Source organism: Meriones unguiculatus, chromosome 1 (assembly GCF_030254825.1).
Source record: "Meriones unguiculatus strain TT.TT164.6M chromosome 1, Bangor_MerUng_6.1, whole genome shotgun sequence".
Lineage (NCBI taxonomy): Eukaryota > Metazoa > Chordata > Mammalia > Rodentia > Muridae > Meriones > Meriones unguiculatus.
Genome location: NC_083349.1, coordinates 48,521,707 through 48,538,908, shown reverse-complemented (window position 1 = coordinate 48,538,908; position 17,202 = coordinate 48,521,707). Strand labels below are relative to the sequence as shown.

The 17,202-nt window shown below is 43.4% G+C and overlaps 1 protein-coding gene across 6 annotated transcripts in view; it reads left to right on the top strand.

Annotated features, from left to right (window-relative positions):
• The window catches only part of Sgms1 (sphingomyelin synthase 1), a 258,253-nt gene that overhangs the window by 75,205 nt on the left and 165,846 nt on the right, over positions 1–17,202 (top strand). The gene's annotated exons all lie outside the window — the stretch shown is intronic.

The window sequence follows — 17,202 nt, the reverse complement described above, 5'->3', positions numbered from 1 at the left end:
GGTATGACGATCTATCCTCATTTAGAAAGACAAATGGGATATGCATTGAACGTATGACAGGCGTCTACCGCAGAAAGCATCTGAAAGACTCTACCTAGCAGTGCTCCAAAATAGATACTAAGACTCACAACCAAACCTTTGGCAGAGTGCAGGGAATCATATGAAAGAAGGGGAGTTTGATGTGGAAAGGATAGGAGCTCTACAAGGACCAAACGTATCTGGGCACAGGGTCTTTTCTGAGATGGACACTCAACCAAAGTCCATGAGAGGATAAAACCTAGAACCTCTGCTCGGATGTGACCCGTGGTAGCTCAGTAACCAATTGGTTTCCCATAGTAAGGGGAACAAGGACTATTTCTAACATGAACTCAATGACTGGCTCTTTGACCTCCCCACCTCCCAAGGGAGGAGCAGTACTGTTAGGCCACAGAGGAGGACTTTGCAGCCAGTCCGGAAAATACCTGACAAAAGCGAGTCATATGAAAGGGGAGGAGGTCCTCCCCTATCAGTGGACTTGGAAAGGGGCAGGGAGGAGATGAGGGAGGGAGGGTGGGATTGGGGAGGGAATGAGGGATACAGCTGGGATACAGAATTAACAAAATGTAACTAATGAGAAAAATAAAATTATGGAAAGAAAAAAAAGGCAGTAATGAAGGAATGAGAGTTCGCTGTACATTAACATGTAATTAATTGCCAGCCATACCCTGAAATCCTAGAGTCCCAAATCAGAGGCAGGAAATGTTTGGGTCCAGCTGTGACCTGGAGCTGTAAGCTGCATCACTCCTGTGCTGTGTGATGTTGTGCCTCTGTCCTTCCTTTTTAACGTGAGAGAAGGTGTCAAGAATATGTGTTCGGGTGACTGTGTGAGAAATAGAAATGGTAATTGCTTCTGGTGCTTGCTGTCTACATCAGTTACTAATGGAACCAAGGGGCCAACGAAGTGTCTTGTCTTCTGTTGCTAACTCTTTCTATTGAAGTATTGGCAACCCCCTATACTTGGGAAGCAGTGCTCCTCCTGTGTCTTTTGGGAGTTGGAGATTGAAGGTGAAGCCTCAGGGCAAGTATTGGGTTCCTCAAGCTTGCCCGTGTGAATTCACTTCCCGCTCCATCCTAGAAGCGCTTTCTTTCTTTGTGCTGTTTGCTTTAGCTTTGCTATTGGGCTTTATTTCCTTTTGGTATTTCAGATTTTTAGATCAGGTTCTGATTTCTACAACAAAATGTGCAGTTTTATGTATATCTTCAAATAAAGCATATTTTTTTTCCTTTGGAATATTTAACTAAACTTTTTAGCCATTGAGCTATTTTTGTCTTCCACTGTAAAATGGTTGTTCCTTCTCGCCTCATATAAATAATCACATTGCTTAAATATTAAGAGTGCTAGGTCTTCCTTCTTGTATTTGAGTAACTACTATTTTTTAGACAAAAAGATGCTAAAGAACAATTGTTTTTTAAAATGACTACTAATGATGCTTTATAATTTTGTGGCATTTAAACCAGATCTTACAAAAGGCTAGCTCTATCATCTTGAAAATGCAACATTTCATGCTCTTCTTTTCATGCTCATTGCTCATATCTAAAACAGTTTTAATTATTAAGTAACTTCAAAAACTGTTTACAAAGAACAGTACCCTCTAGTGAATATTTAAACACTGGCAAATGCCTGTCAATTTTTACCCAGTAATGTTTGAATCATGTTTGTTTTGAATGTGTGAGCAAAGTCCACAGCCCTGCAAAGGATCCAATCCTTAGCTGATTTCTATTAACTTTGCTCAGGTTTGACTCACAGCTGGCAGCAGGCAGGACCACAAACCACACTTAGAGAGCACAGCAGCGCCTAACACTGGTGACAGCTGGTGGCATGGGACGCTTGTCTTCATGTTCTTGTCTCAGTTCTCAGACGTGTTGACTGCTAAGCAAACAATAAGATCAATTCCAATGTTCATCTCTGTATTTCTTGACTTGCTTTTCCTCAGTGTTCTCAAAATCTTTACATTTATTTGGCCATTTCTGGAAGGAATTAAACTGAATAGAAAAAACACCATTTTGATTTCATTTCAAGTGAAGTTCTCGGGTATAACTTTGTCAGTGTGGTCTTACGTGGTCTCTCTGATTACACCTTTGATGGCTGCATACTGGGTCTCTACATTGGTGTGGGCACCTGGACCCTCTCATCTGGAATGCACATCCTCTGACATGTTTAGGTCCCTCTTTTCTTTCAGAATATGCTCAGTGTCCAATCTGGAATGAGACTTTGCTGACTGCCATTGATGAAGTAAGCTCTCAAGCCTGCCTAGTCCCCTCCTGCTTCCTTCCCTGGCACAGGTGCATGCCTGGCTGACACCACTGTGGGGTGCTTCTGTGCTGTGTGGCTGCACAGTGCTTTGTTTTCTGGCCTGGGGCAGTACCTGTTACTTAGTAGAAAGTCTGGAAATACTTGCTCAGTGAATTGAGGGAATAAGTGAATGAGGCTGGCTACTCAGAGAGCTTTGCGTATGAGAGAGGGTGACATCAGTGACTGTTAAATAATTAAGAGGCTAGTGGATGTAACTGGCCCCTGGGATTTAATGCAAACCAAAACCCAGGGGATTGGAGAATTAAGGTCAGTGTGCTAATGTTTGGGAATGAAGGAGAGAGGGAAAGGGAACAATCTGCAATATTCTTCTAGCTTGGCAATAAGAGATATTCTTTCCATGCAACTAAGTTAAGGAATTGTGGGAAAGGAATCAGCATTTTAGAGAGCAAGTTGTATGTATCAGTAGGAAAAGAGATCACTTTATTTCTGAATGCATATTGGTCTGCAGTGTGTTTTCTCAAACCCTCTAGCCCCCCCCCCCCCCCAAACTGTTGATTTTACTTTGAGGTCAAGTTTCCTAAAGTGTTTTAAAAGCTAGCCATGAAGGCGGGCTTTGTCCTCTAGGGAGTTTGTATCTTTAGATGGAGAGATTTTATCTGGGCACCAAATTGGAATTACTAAAGATCTGAATACTTCATTAGCTTTTCAGGCTCTTGAGTCACTAACAAAATTAGCGTTTTAAATGTGAAGTTCATTGTTTTTCTGTTTACCAAACACATTCTGTGCTCTGGACTCCCCAGGAGGCCCTGGCATTGGCATCTGGTGGGTAACTTGGATAAGAATCTTATTTGTGAGCCAGGTCCTGTCCAGTTTCTTTTAAGACCTTGAACCCAGGGAGATGGTGGACCGAATTAGACCGAGCCAATTCCTTTTCCAGTGTGTAGAAGTAGTTAGACTATGACTCACTGAATTCTAAGTTAGTAACTTGGTTTTCAGCAAATATCTAGAGTTGTTGTAATTTAAAAAACTCAAAGTCGACGTCTATGAGGTTCCTGGCTGACTTCAGTTCTTTCCTTTACTTGGAGGCATTGTTTCTCTCCTGTTGTTTCTTACCTGCTATGTGGGAAGCTCAGGCCTTTGGAAAGGAAAGATGATTGCATGGTGTTGGTGACATGTCCTTTGTGGCCCCATGTTGCAAGAGTGTGTATATATATATATATATATATATATATATTTTCTATTTAGCTAGAGGTATCCAAGACCCAGTTGTCTACATTAACATGCAGTGTTCTAACTCTCTGAAAAAAGGATGTCTGAGCATACTGATGGGTGTGTGTGTGTCATGTTATTGAGTGTAAAAAGCAAGTTGCAGCATGTTTTGTGTGTCTGGAAAAGGAAAATGCACAGTGTCGTGCAATGTCAAAAATGGCATGGAGCAAGTAGAAGTGTTTACTTCTTAATCCAAATCTCCTGGGACAATGCTTTTTTTGTTTTTCTTTCTCTCTTTCTTTTTTTCTTTTTTAAATTCATTCACATTGTCTCAATTTTAAAAGAAAAGCCATAGAGTGTTTGGATGATTCGCTAGGTGAGCTGTGTTGGAGACAGACCTAGTACCGGGTACCTGCTCATGGGTGGTGGCAACCAGTCTCTGTGCTGGCCCTGGAGTGGGCTGGGGGTAAGCAAGGCTGCCCTCTGAATGGCTTTGCATCTTGCCAGCTGCACGCTGGCTCCACTGGCATTTGGATGTTTAACCTCTACTTCAATAATTATAATGATGATGATGATGATGATGATGATGATGATAATAATAATAATAATAATAATAAAAGATGCTTCAATTAAGTGGTGGAGTCCAGCAGGGCTGGCAAGGCTGTCCCCCTACCTCGACAATAGAGGAACTACAAGGAAAAGTGGGACCCCAATACTCCATTAGGACTGAGTAAGTGGCTCCGGTGTCCACAAGGAAGGAGATGGCTGGCCCTGATACCGTAATAATTACCTGAGGCTCCCTGTTTGTGATGGCAGTGGTCGGGTCAAGGGAACCCGGGCACCTTCAATCATCCGTAGCCAGGCCTAGGATATCGGCTGGAGGGCTGTCTGGGGGTGATCCCCCATATCACGGGAGAAATGGTGGTAGTCAGCACTCCAATGTCCCTCTTGGTGGCATTTCGGACATGGGCCCGGTGGCTTTCGGGGGTTAGGGCAAGCCTTGGCCCAGTGACCTTTTTGACCACATTTGAAACAGGGACCTGGTGGTACTCGTTCCTTAGAGCGAAAGGGAGTCCCGGTAGAGCCCGAGACGGTCGGATAGCCTGGGCCAACATTTGGTATTTTTGTTTGCGGGCTTTTTCATCTCTCCCATGGAATACCTTAAAGGCTAGCACTAAGACTTCTGCCTGTGGAGTCAGAGGTCCCCTTTCCAAGGATTTAAGTTTTGCCCTGATGTCGGGGTAACTTTGGGAGAAAAAGTAGGTCATTAGGAGTTGTCTGCCCTCTATACTTTCGGGGTCTAGATTGGTATGTTGTAAGAGGGCCTGTGTAAGGCGCTCTAGGAACTAAGACGGATTTTCATTCTTGTCCTGAATGACCTTCTGAAGCTTTTGATAGTTAACTGGCTTAAGAGCAGCCTTGCGGAGAACAGCCAGGAGGCAAGTTGTAAATTGGTCCCTAGCTAGAATGCCCTCTGGGGTATTATAATTCCAATTTGGGTCCTGGTCTGGTACCCCCCCAGCCCCCACGGGGTGTGAAGCGTTTGTTTGGTGAACCTCATCTGCATATCCTCTGGCCTGTTCCCAAACTTGCCTGCGCTCTTCCGGTAATAGGTTATTGGCAAGGATCATATAAATATCGTGGAAGGTGAGATTATAAGATTGAGATATTGAAATTCTTTAATAAAGGTAGAAGGGTTAGAGGTGTAGGATCCTAATCTCTTTTCTACTTGAGAAAGTTCAGTTAATGAGAAGGGGACATGCACCCTAATTAAGCCGTCTATACCTGCTACTTCTCTTAAGGGAAGGATGGAGGCTGGCTTAGGTTGAGCGGAGATATCAGATTTTATTGAAGAGCGGGAACAGGTTGTGGGTGGGGTGAAAGTAGGTGCCAATGTGAGACGAGTGGGATGGTCTGTTGATGAAGGAAGGATCGAGGATTTTGGAGAGACTGAAGGAGGAGGGGTAGGAGGGGAGGGGGAAGGGTCTGAAGGTTGGGAGGATTTTAGAGAAGCAGGACAGGGACACTGGAAACCAGTGGAGACTGTAGGTTCCTAAGTTATTGACTGGTTAGACTGGGACAGACTCTGGAGGTTGTGAAGATTTTGTAGAGGCTGGAGGTTGAGGGCGGCGCGGTGGAGCTTCATCCGCTGGGTCAAAAGTAGAGAGCTCCTCAGATTGAGGCTTTGTTGTTAGGAGGAGTTGAGTAGGAGAACAGGAGGAGCAGAGGTGAGGTTTAGAACGAAGGAACAGGAAAGCCTGAATGTAGGGCGCCTCCTTCCATTTTGCAGTTTGCTGACAGTGTTTAAGAAGGTCCCGTAAAATACCGGGGTTTAACGTGCCGTTAATCGGCCAGTTTGAACCCTTACCTAACGAGTATGTAGGCCAAGTTTTATTACAGAGGTGTATGAGTTTGGAAGTCTTTAACTGGGGATGTAGGCCCAAAGTTTTAAAACTATGTAGAAGACATCCCAGCGGAGAACTCGGGGGAATAGGCGGCGCATGGGTGTTACCCATTGAGAGCCGAGGGGAGACGGAGCCTTATAAAGGCGTCCCAGAATAAGGCAAGTCTCCGAGGAGGGTAATCCGGTCTGGCCAATCTCTCGTCAGAGTTTTGACCAGGGATCGGAGGCCTGGTGCCCCGTGGCACGGCCGAGAGAACACGCTTCCTTAATCGCCTCGCTAGGACGAGTGCGGGAGCACGTGGAGAGAGGAAGCGTGTGTAGAGGGCTCCCAAGGGGAACTGAGACCCTAGTGGGGATATGTTGACCCAAGGGGAAACTCACCAATGTAGCTGGTGATGGGTGACTTTGCAGCGAACTGCAGGCAGGAAAGTGGGGATCTCGGGTAGATCTGGAATAGGTCCCCAGAAGTTCCGGCCTAATGGGGGTTACCTAATCCAGCCTAATGCACCAATGTTAGGAATTAGGTGCCTGTAGAGGTTACACGTGGGTTCACAGATCACACCACGAGATCGTTCCACGTGGGAGGTTTAATAGGGAAGGGGGGTAAGGGGTCGCAGGGAGACGAGGCAGAGAAGGGGGGGGCTCCTGTTCTCTTTATAGGGTGATCCAGAGCATGCGCGGGTGGTTCCAGGTGGTCAGCAGGTGGTCTGGGTGTCTTTTCAAATGCCTGATACCAGTTTGTCAGGCCCCAGGGGCTGCCCGTGGAAGTGCCTGCTTGCTGATACCAACACCATTACTACTCAGGTTTTCATTAGTCTTCTTTTTCTGAACTGGTAGTCTCTAGTGAGATTTTGGTGTGTCTCACCATGGTCTCTATAGACCAGGAAGCCTGTAAGTGTATTTGCTGACACTGAGCTATTTGAATCTCCAACTATTTGTCCTTGACAAAGGAATGTTATTATTGTGCGCTCTCCCTCTGCCTCCACCCTTCCTAAAGTAGCCAGCATCGAGGTTTATTTATTTTCTTACACTGTTCTTTAATTGGGCTTATTTCTGCTGAACCTTGGTATTATTACTTGAGACAATATAGTCAGGGGCTGGTGTTTCTCTGTCTGTCTATCTGTCTGTCTCTCCTGGGCAGTCAACTAGGCATATACTTGCATTGAATTACATCCCTAACCCTTGTGGGTTTTTGTTTGTTTGTTTGTTTGTTTGTTTTCAACACAGGCTTTTTTGTATAGCCTGTACTGCTCTGGCCTCGTTTTGCAGACCAGGCTGGCTTCAAACTCACAGACATCTGCCTGCCTCTGCCTGACCGAGTCCCGGGATTACAGGCATGCACCACTATGCCTGGCGTTTCTGTTTTTGTTTGTTTGTTTGTGTTTAAAGACAGTTTTGCTTTAGAGTACAGGCTGGCATTGAATTCTTTCTTTTCCATCTCCTGTCTCTTAAGTGCTGGCATTACAGACATGTGTTACCACACCCAACAAAAAATCCCTCCTAAAGGATTTGGGAATCAATGCTGAGTCTTAGACATTTCCAGAGGAACGGTCATAAAGTGAGCTGATGTTTGTTATCATGCATGGTGCCTTCTAAATCATCAGTGGTGACGTCAGATGGTGGCAGCTGGCAGTTGGGCAGAGACTCCTCACAAGCTGACCTTTTGCTGCTTCTAGGTGCCCCATGCTCCTGCATTACTGAGCTTTATCAGAATGATTTGAAAGATTTGATTTGCTACTCTGAGCTCAGCTGACAGATAAGACAAAGACTTCCAGGTGGAGCTTCAGGCGCTCATAATTAAGATGGACTTTGGTGGCAGTTTGCTTTAGTCATTACAGATGACCGTTAATACAATAAGTAACTCTAAACCTTCTAATGGGTGCCATGACCTTAACACAACAGTAAGTATATGTCTTAGAACTGTTAACTCTCATAATTTATCCCCTTGCCAAAAGCAATGGTCCAGAATGTGACCAGGTACTTTTCAGCCTGCCTTTCTTTGTCAAGGTCATTTTCACTGTCTAGCTAGGTAAATATTGGTAGTTTGTGACACTGAAGATCAAAGAATGAAGTTTAGCTTGAGGTGAAAGTAGATCCATCCTCCTAAATAGGAGTAATCATCAAATAATTATTTTCATGTGTTGAATTTTCACTCATTGAGTACTGATTATTTTCTTTTCCTTTTTAAGATTTATTTATTTATTAGTATACGGTGTTCTGCCTGCATACCAGAAGAGGGCACCAGATCTCATTATATATGGTTATGAGCCACCATGTGGCTGCTAGGAATTGAACTCAGAACCTTTGGAAGAGTAGCCAGCACTCTTAGCCTCTGAGCCATCTCTCTAGCCCAAGGACTGATTATTTCATTTCACTTACATGGGAAGAACTATATATACTAGGTGACTTTTGTACATGATCACATTTAATATACAGAGCAACTGTGTAAACACCACTAAATATCATTCTATCTCTCAGATAGGACAAACACCTTGACCAAGGCCATGCGATTAAGCAGTAAATGTTAAAGCTGGCACTTAAATCCAGCTAGTTCAATCCAGGTCCAGGGTATTTAGTCATCACTTATGATTACTTTTTTAAGTGGATGATGAAACCTCACTGAGCAAGGTTAATTGTGATGCTATTGAGACAAGGCTAATCCGACTGCATTTAAGAATATTTGATGAGGGCTCCTGTGTGTCCCAGCTGTGTGGGTTTCACTTTCTGTCAAATACTTTTAGTTGGTGGCTCTGGCCTCTGGCTGGCTGAACTGCCCCGGCCTGGCACAGGTGGATTTAAGTGTTGCTGTTGCTGGACTTGCAGGCTGTTATATTTACAGGCTGTGAAACACAAGGAGCCTTGAGCTCTTCCACATTGGCCTTCCATGGCAGCTGTTACACTGTTTTGAGAGTAACAGTGTTTTGAGTTTGGACTCAAAACAAAAAATGAAAATGAAAAGCAGTATTAATACTAAGTCTAAATAATACGGCCATGTGGAAGCTGTAAGAAATTACCATGAACTTGGCAACTTAAGCATCATGAATTTCTGATGATTCTGAAGGCCTGAAATCTGGGACCAGTTTTTAATGGTCTGGAGTAAAGATGTGGTCAAGGCTGACCATCTCTGCAGGGTTTGGAGACTCTGTTCTTGCCTCTTGTAGCTGTGTTGGCTGCAGTATCCCTTTTCTTGGGCCGACTTTGAGTCCCTTTGAGATCACATTGCCATATTTTTTTTTTTGTTTGATATTAGACCAGTCCTTACATGTCAAGGACACCTTTGACTATATGTAGGGACAAACAAGGCCTCTCCAACTCAGTATCTTTAGCCTAATCACATCTGTGAAGCCTCTCCCTCCAGCCCCTTGCCTTATTGCCCTCCCTTTTTACTTTGTAAAGAAACATTTGTAGATTCTAGGGGTTAGGATGTAGCGCTCATTCAATAGGCCATTGTTCTGCCTACCACATTATGACAGATAGAATTAAAACCTTTAGCCTACCCTGTATGAATATACACCTGATTTCAAAAATTCCCTAACTGCTTTGCATGTCACGGTGTGTGTGTGTGTGTGTGTGTGTGTGTGTGTGTGTGTAGGTATGTAAATATTCTATGGTCAATCAAATCTGAGAATTATTGGGGAGGATGTCTGTCTTTGAGGGCATTCACAATACAGTAAATTCCTGCTGCAAAGAAAGTTGCTTAACTTCATTGAGTCCTAAGTTCCTCGGACTTGGATTATAAAGCACTTCTTTTTAAAGGACACACCTGTTCATAGTTGGTAGAGTACTTGAGCATGTTAGGAAGCTCTGGTTGAGTTTTTATTCCCATCAGTATTTCTGAAGCATGGAGTTAACCAATGTATTGCCTTATGACTTAAAAACCAAGACAAATATGCAGAGTTAAATGACATTTCTGTGCATTCATTCATTCAATTTTTAACAGTCTCACGGTAGCTTAAGCTTTCCTGGAACATATTCCCAGACTAGTAACAATTGGCAATCCCCAGGTCTCAGCCTCCTGAATTCGGGAATTACAGATGTGAAGTCCACACCTTACAATTGGTGAGCTTTGATGCCGTGCCTGATGAGTTTTAGGGGTTAAAAGCTATGAGTTATGAAATGGGTGGAATTGTTCTGACATGAAATGGTCTCGAGGACTCTACACAGAAGCGTGCTTCTTCTAAGTGAAGGGCATCTGTAGCGCCACAGGCAGACAAAAGCAAGAGGGCTCGAGACAGGTCAATGGTGATGTTGGTGTCTGAGGAGTCTGGGCTTGATTCTCTATGCTGGTGATTGGCACAGCATGGCCTTTGGTCCAAATTCAGGTCTCTGTCTGCTTTCATGGAAATGAATTTAGTGGAATCTAGACTCTTCCGTCTGCTCGTGGCAGAGGGGGGAGGCTTGCAGAGCTCCCAGTATCGGCCATCTTGACATCCACAGAAGAGCTTTGTCAACTCTCCTTAGAGCAATAGGACCTATTGAAGGCTTTTTATCACACACATGCTATCCTTGAGTTTTTGTGTTAGAGGTTAGACCTTGACAACTGTACAGAAAGTGGGTCAGAAAAGAAAAGACTGGGCAGTGGCAGTGTGGATTGTAGAGAGGGGGACACTAGAAGTTTTGGGCATAGAATTACTACAGTTTGAGTGTGGGGTAAGGAAGGGTGGTACAACCAAAGCCAGATTTTAAAAATAAGCTTTAACTTTCTAATGACATTGCTGCATGTCAATCACAACTAATATTGAGACATTATAATTAATTTGAAAATTTCATGCAGCTTTTCTACTTTCTTATATTTTTGGTTGTGAGCCTAGCCTTTAACGGCTAGGCCACCTCTCCAGCCTCTACTTTCTATGTAACGTTCCTTCTGTGCAAGAGAGCATCCAGCACTCCACATCCTCTCTAGAGGCTTCTGGACTGTGACCGATAGACTCCCTCTCTCTTTTTTCTTTTTTATTTTTTTGAGACCTTGATAGTACTGCAGAATACTGCATTATACTGTCCTTCAGTTGAGATTGGCCTCAGGATTTTCTGACTAGATTTTCTGATTAGAATAGACGCTGTTTTTGTAGGTTCAGAGAAATGAGACATTGCTCCCATTGTACTTTCCCATGAGGAAAAAGCAGCATGGCTTCTCTCTGTTGGTCTGACCTGGATCACCTAAGCAAGCTGAGACAGAGGTGCCAGGTTTCTCTGCTGGCAAGTATCCATACAAGGTGAACTATGCCCAGATGAAGAATTTAGACGAAGCACTTTGACTTGTTCTATATAAGACTTCTGTATATTACCCACCATGAATTGACCATGTCATTTATATATAGCAGTATGGATTCATGGATAATGTATAGTTCAGGTTTTGAACTAATACTATGTACTTTATTTGTATTTCACAAGATGTTCAAGCTTTGGTCATTGGAAGGTTATTCAGGTGGCTCTTGACATGCCCGTTGTCCTGATACGTATGTTTGTATGCATGTGGTGGGTGTATTTTAGTTCTTTTCCCCCTAGCATTCAAGCATGGACCTGTGTTTCTCAGACAGTGTCAAAGTTCCTTTGCAATAGTTATATGTAACTGATAGGGTAACAGTAGAGAAGATAAAACCATTAGTTGAAAGCCTTATACAGGGGATTTCAAGATATATATATATTTAACTATAAACAGTATTTAGTCTGTTTGTCAGGGTCCCAAATAGTTGCTGGTTCACATTTGGAAAGATTAAGGACATGCCTTTTTAGGCTTTAAGTGTGGTGTCATCAATAATCTTGATTGCTAACCTGATTGGATTTAAAGTATCATAGAAACAAACTACTTGGCCTGTCTGTGAAGAACTTTCTGGATTATTAGCTAAGGTAGCACGAGCCATCCTAAATGTGAGAGACACCATTCCATGGGGTTGTGGCTCAGGTTGCAGGGAAAGGAGGAAGGGGCCAGGTGGTAGTGACACGCTCCTTTGATCCCGGCACTTTGGGAGGCAGAAGGTCAGCCTCGTCTACAGAGTGAGTTCCAGGGTAGCCAAGGGCTACACAGAGAAAGTCTGACTCGAAAAACAAAACAAGACAACAAAAAAACAAAACAAAGACACACACACACACAAGGAAGAAAACAAAGGAAGAAGGGAGGAAGGGAGCTGTGTAGCTGTAAGATTCAGTATGAGCTATCTCCTGCTCCCACTTTGGTGCTTCCCCCACTGTTATGCGCTTATCTGGGAACTGGCCGAATATACCTCCCCACACACCTTAGGTTTCTTTTTGCTGGGTGTTTTGTCACAGCAACCATAAAAGCAGTTCATACATGTTCATTGCAACTTTAACATTCTTAGTGAAATACCTCTATAGAAAAGAAATATGATCTCTGCGTAGACAACCTTCACAGCAGATTTTATTAGTTATACGGGAATTTGTTCATTTTCAGCTGGGGAGAGATTTCAACTGGTCTCTGGAATGAAGAGTTTCTTCCCTTCCTAGATTCCCTGAATTTTCTCTCTCTCTCTCTCTCTCTCTCTCTCTCTCTCTCTCTCTCTCTCACACACACACACACACACACACACACACACACATACACGTGTCTGGACTTAGGCATGAACACACCATGTTACTCATATGGAGGTCAGAGGACAAGTTATGGGAGTTGGTTCTCTCCTTCCACATGGTCCTGAGGATGAGTTGAAGTCATGGGGCTAAGCCATCTGATCTTTTCTTCCTTGTCTGGTGTAAATAGAAGTTTGGCCTAGAGGGCAGCTCTGGGAAGGAAGAGCATTAAGAGATAAGGTAGTAAGGATCTTTAGCACCAGGCCAGTGCTTTTCATGGGCTTGGCTTCTGTGTGTAGGAGTGACAAAGGCTGATTGCCTTTGTAGCTCACACAGACGAATCACAGCCTGCTGTTGCTTCCCTACTGAATGGAGAAACTACTCAGAGGAATGATGGGAAAAAAAAGGACTAAGAGGCCATTGTTTGCCCAGAAGCATTTGTGTGGGGATTAGGTTCTTTCTCAGGAAACAAGAGAGGAATTAGTGACTAAGCATTCTGTTTGCAGATAATCTGAAGAAAAACAGAACTTGTCATAAAGTATGGACCCCGGCTTGCTGAGCTTCTTAGTTTGTGACAGTCTTCTCTTCTTGCAAATATTAATTGAAAGATGAACTAACTCGGCCCAGCTTAGAAACTCACATAATCCAAATAAATGGAGTCTAAGTTTTTCAGTTCACTGTTTAATTTTCACATTTATCTATTTATTTGTGTTGCGTCACAGTGCCTGTGTGAAAGTTAGCTCTCTCTTAGCGTTGTAGTTAAGGATGACCTTGAACTCCTGATGTTCCTACTTTCCACCTCATGAATCTAAGCATATTTTTATAGTTGTCTTCAGTTAAATTTAAAATTACTTTTTGTTGAGCCTCTAAAGTCTTCTCTAGGTGTTGGCTTTATGTAGTGTCTAACAAGTGTGCTACTTCCAAATCCTGAGAACAGAAGGGGATGGCCGCTGAGTCCTGGTTGTGCAGTGAACGTGGGGTCGCCTGTTTCTCATTGCTGCTGGCATTTGAATTTCGCAGGTCTTTCGCTTATAACTGGAAGATGTATGTTATTAAGCTGTCACCCATCTGCTTTGTAGAACTGGAAGCTTAGTTGCTGTATTGCTCTCCCCTAAACACGGAAAAGTATTCTTTTATTACTAGGACACTTTAGGACCAAACTCCTGTTTCTGGAGTTGGTTCCCCTTTGACTGGGTGGGCTCTGCCAGTCTCAGGGGCTGTGACTCCTGCATTTGGGTCCACAGAAACAGAACAGCTTTCCTGTATCATATTTCATTTTAGTTCTGTCCAAGTGAGGAAGAATTAACTTAGTCCACTGCTGTGGCCCTGTTTGTCTGCTAGCCCAATCCTGTCAACCAGGAAGAGCTACTGGGCTCCTTTCTGAATAGCTGTGCTCATTTGGAGTGTAAACATTTCATTCATTTGAGAGGAAGCCCAGCTGATCTTTTAATTGGTACAACCACTCGCCTTGTGAAGTTCTGAGTGAGCGTGAGGGATAGAGGAGCAATACCCTGTTGTCCGAGCAGGGGCTCTTGTTACATTTGCTTCTCAGTCTCATCTTTGTGGGTTTATTGCAGTAGCTTGTTCTGTTGCTGTGGGTGCTGTTTATTCAGCAAGGAAACCTTTAGGATCAGAGGAAGACAGGAGAAGTCACCTGGGCTCCTCCTACGTGCCCCCTCCCCCACCAGGACTGCCAATTTGAGAACTGGCTAGTGTCTCCTTTGATTCTCCTACCTGTGGAAGCCTGTCAGGAGAAGATGTTAGTGAAGTCCTTGTAAGGAAGTTGCTTGCCTGTGATCCTGTGGTCATGGGACTCAGAAGAATTTTATCACTCGTGGGCCAGGGCATAGGCACCTGTAACATTATAAAGCCCTCTTTGGTGTTGAAAGTTGGTGGCAGTCTCCATGTGTGTCAGTGGTGTAGCTGCCTTGCCATCTTCATTGCTATATGCCAATAGCAAGCTTGATTTTTATTTGGGTCTCGCTACTTTGCTGAAAGTATGTCTTATTAGTCTTTACAGTTTTTAAGAACAGGATCATGGCATTTGTCAGTAGGAGCAACTCGGCTTCTTTTCTGCTTCTTTCTCTCCCTTTCCTTTATTCCCATGGCTCAGGCCTTGATTTCTAGTACTTAGATAAAGCTTCCTATTTATTTCACTTCCTGACTCTCTGCTTGTGCCTCCAGCACCAAATCTTGGATCCCAAGCCACAGAAACCTAGGGGCACTCCAGAACAGAACCCCTCCTGAGTAGAAAGGGCTCCCAGGAGCTCCATGGCTTGTTCCTGAAGAGCAAACCCCCTGTGGCCAAATCTGTCACTTGAGTGTACCCCACTTCTGATGGCTCCTTTCTGGCTGATTTGTTTGAATTGGATACAAGTGACTTTCTCATTTTGAAACTCTCTAGAGCAGGTTGCTCACCCAGGGGCCAGCATCTTTATTTTCAAGGCTCTTAACCCCATCCCTTCATGTTGCCTCTAACTTGGAACAAATGTCCGTGAACTTTAATATTACTTCTGTGTGGCCAGATGCCCAGTGAGCGGAGTAAGGCATTCACTGTCCACATAGTCAAGCGACCTGCTTGGAGTGGCTCAAGGTCAGTGTGGAGCCTGAGCTCTAGATACCTTTCCTTAGCATTTAAAGTATTTTACAACAAATACTGTCTTCAACAAGCGATGAAAGGATATGCTTGTATCAGATTTTACTAGGCAAGACACTGAAATATTCTTTTAAAAATATTTTTAGCAGCTAGGTCTGGTGGTTCCTGCCTATAATCTTATAATCCCACTAGATTACAGCAGGATGATCACATATGTGAGGTCTTCTTGAGCTAGTCTCTATCCCCAAACAACAACAACAGTTTCCAAAAAACAGCAATTACCAAACAACAACATCCCCTCCCCCCAAAAAACAAAACCAAAAAAATGTCAATTTAGGGGGAGTTTTCTTATTTGTTGATTTGTTGTGAGACTAAAAATAATGTTGGAAAAGGTACTGACATTTAGGAAATGAGAAACTTCCATGATAATCTCTGTTGAATATCGTCCATCGCTTGTGCAGCATCACGAGCATAAAATTGTTTTCATCTTTTTCTGTGACTGAAACATGTTTTTCCATTCAGTTCTTTCCTAAGTCCTCCTTCCTTGGTTGGCCTGTTTTCCTGATGGAGTTCCCCTGGGTGTGTCCTAGCTCTTCTGGTAGAGCCACCTCTTGCTCTGGCCCCTCCCTCTTATCTCTTATGTCCTCTCCTGAAGCAGGTCCATGGTGACTCTACCACCTCAAAGGATCTTATACCAACTCGTTCCCATATGCCAGTCCCCAACTCCACTTTCAGGTGTCACTGCCTGGGTGACAACAGTCAGATGTCCTCCCCTATAACCCCAACAAAACCCAAACCTCCAGCACCTAGCATGCCCCAACTTCCCAATACTTTAGTTGAAACAATAATTTCATAGGCTCAAAATCTCATATAATCTTTTGTTTATCCACTCAGCCCCATGGTCCTCCTCTGCTCCCCTTTTCCATCACTGGGATTCAGCCATGGAGACTTGATGTCAGTTTCTTTGAAGTAGCCTCCACACTTCCCCTTTCCTGTCTCTGTTTAGCCTCTATTTCTCCTCCAGTTTCCCCCTTAAATCCCACTTCTAAGGACTTAGGTCAGAAACCACGCTTTTATTGCACCACAGTCACCCACTGGTAGCCTATTCTATTGGTATATAGAGTCTTTGGCATAAAGTTCCCACCTCATTATATTCTTGAATGAAGAAGTGAAAGTTATGGTATCTATGAATATTTTAAGTGCTGCTTAAAGACTATGAGAAATGGCCTATCCATTTTGTGTAGCTCGAACGTCATGGCTAATACACCACACTGTTTCATTGAGCTTTCTTAGTGTTCTCTCAAAGCTGTTTCTTGTCCACTGGATTATCCAAGTAGGCGCATGATAAGGCTGTATCTTCTCTTTCTATTTTTAGCAGACGGAGGCACAGCATTCTGGATGTTTAGGTATTTAGGCTTTTATATTGCTTTTTACCTTTTTTCTCCTGAAGATTTATTTTCTTATTCCTAGCTCTGTGTATTCATGTGTATTTGTGGAGGAGAATGTGCATGTGAGTTCAGGTAGCCCTGGAGGCCAGATGAGGCTGCCCCATCCTCTTACAGCTGGAGTTACAAGTGATTGCAAGTCTCCCAAGGTGGGTGTGGGGAAATGAACCTGGGTCCTCTGGAAGATCAGTAAGCTCTTAACCACTGAGATATGTCCAGACCCCCATATTTACCTGTATCAAGTCCTTATTCCTTGGATTTTATGACAGATCATAAAAGTCATTAGATGACTTAACATATGATAAAGATAACATGTATTCATGAAGATAAAGAAATAGTGACCAAAAGTAAAACATATCCCAATACAAGGTTGTATGATTACAGTCAACATGCTTTGACAGAAATAATTTTGTGATCAGCCTAATGTGTAAATTTTAAACATACAGGTCAATATACATTTGAGCATACAGCAGGGGCTCTAGTTTTTTTTTTTTTTTCTCAGTGTTAAACTAATTTTTAAATAAAAAAAATTTAAAGAAAGATTTAACATATGCATACGTGTTGGGCCTGAGTTTGAGTGTCTGTGTGTACCACATGTAGGCAGGAAGCTGCAGGGATCCCCAGGAAGTCGTGGCGGTTGCCAAGAGCCCTGTAAGAGCAACAAGGACTCTCTAACCCCAGGCTTTCATTTTTTTTTTTTTTTTCCAGGCTTTCATTTTATTCTTTTAAT